The sequence below is a fragment of the Ixodes scapularis genome, unplaced genomic scaffold (genome assembly GCF_016920785.2).
Source record: "Ixodes scapularis isolate PalLabHiFi unplaced genomic scaffold, ASM1692078v2 PGA_scaffold1__304_contigs__length_218370807, whole genome shotgun sequence".
NCBI classification, from domain to species: Eukaryota; Metazoa; Arthropoda; class Arachnida; order Ixodida; family Ixodidae; genus Ixodes; species Ixodes scapularis.
The window spans coordinates 105,542,195-105,544,043 of record NW_024609846.1 but is presented as its reverse complement, the minus strand read 5'-3'; the positions used below and the strand labels follow the sequence as shown (position 1 = coordinate 105,544,043).

At 48.2% G+C, this 1,849-nt stretch overlaps 1 pseudogene; it reads right to left on the bottom strand.

Annotated features, from left to right (window-relative positions):
- Positions 1–654: 654 nt before the first annotated feature.
- Positions 655–1,587, bottom strand: LOC121048295 (annotated as a pseudogene).
- Positions 1,588–1,849: the final 262 nt, after the last annotated feature.

Genomic DNA, 1,849 nt, shown 5'->3' with positions numbered 1-1,849 from the left:
ACGTCAGGGTTCCGTTCTAAGTGGTATTTGCGCGAAGTAGAAAAATTGTTGCACCGCACATTTAATAATTTACATTTTTTTAGAAGCTTCAGCAACATGGAAGCCACTGATTTAACGGTGGCACACATGAGTCAACCGGCAGCAGACAGTCCGACACCTCAAGGGAGCCCAAGGGGCCCGGACGCCCCAAGCAGTCTGAATCTGATTTTTGCATCACCGGGCTACGCGGAGACCTCTGCTGCTGGTCCTTCCCAAGCAGCCGAGCCGGGAAGCTGCCCAACAGAAAGCGTAGCGACTAGGACACTCGCAAAGAGCCATAAACGGAAGCAGGACTCGGAAGCAGTGGAAGACAAACTCAACGTTGTGAGAGGGGCCCTGGCAGCACACAAGCCTATGGATGCTACTGTCCACTTCCTGCTCTCCCTGGATCCATACTTAAAGGCGACACCCGAGTCTATGCAGACTCACCTTAAAATGGAACTTCTACACATTCTATCTCAGTATGCTCAAGGCCGATACCCTGACGCACTTCTTGTAAAGAGCGAGTAAAGACAAATGAGTCACACATTTTGCTTGTTTATTCGTCTGGATGGTGTCTACCATGCAATGTATGCAAAAGTTTGCAAGTGCTCGCAGCACAAGGTGCGCTACCATTCAAGAACGCAGCCTAGCAGAGGTCCGCTGCCAAGGTACGGCCCCTTGGCTGCTCATAAAGTAGGAGCAGAAGAGGTCCATCGCTTCACGTGCGGAACCGCTGTAATTGTGCCCCACGGGAGGCTCCAGGTCCGTCATAACTGTTTCGTCGTGTTTGAATGTCGATCGCCAGTTGCCGTTCGTGATGTTGCCATAGGCATCCTCTTTGTCAACGCAGCTAGGAGGAATGTAGACGGAGTCGTCCCACAAGTAGTTGTGTAGTGCGCAAGTTGCTATGACGACGTAGTCTGCGTGTTCTGGTAGCAGGTTGATGGTTCTTCGGAATATCCGAAACCTTTATGCCAACACGCCAAAAGCGTTTTCGGCGCACCTCCTGCGCAAGTGGAGACAGGTTCATGGAAATGATTTTTTACAATTATCCCGCAACAAAACAGACAAAAAAACAACAACAATTAAACTATTTGCTACCCTGCTAAAAACTACCCGCCCACCCCCTCCAATTCACTACATGGTTCTTGCGCTTTTAAGTCACCTTGCACGGCTGACCCGATAGTTGAATATTCGTTTGTCATCGTCCTGGTGCTTTCCTGGGTACGGTCTCAGAATGTCGGGCGTAGGTGGAACGTTTCGTCACCCAAGAACACATATGGTGTGATTACTGTCGAGTTTGGAAGCCGCTTTGGTGGTGGCAGGCCGAGGAGGCCATTTTCGATACATTTACCGAACCGAGAGGCACTTAGGGTACCTCTATCACTCTGTCGTCCGTAGGCACCGACGTCTACAGCAACGAACTTCAAGTCACTGTCCACAACAGCCATTAGTACGATAGAGTATGTACCCTGTAATGACAACAAATCATAAATGCAGTGAGAAATACAGCTCATAAAAAGTACTGACGCAAACTGTACCTTATAGTTGTAGTATAAGCTACCAGAATTCGGTGGTGCCTGAATATCGACGTGTTTGCCATCCACAGCAACGACACATTGGGGGGAATTCCACTTGTTCTGGAAGCCCTCAGCAACTTTCTGCCATCTCTTAGTAGTTGGCACCTGTGATGACATTGTGTCATAGTAGCAGACATGTAATAGAGCCTTCTAAATATTTCAAACGCGACTGCATGGAAGTTCTGAAATCAGTTTCATAAACTACAATTTTCGATGGTATATAATATATGTAAGCACACACAGATACC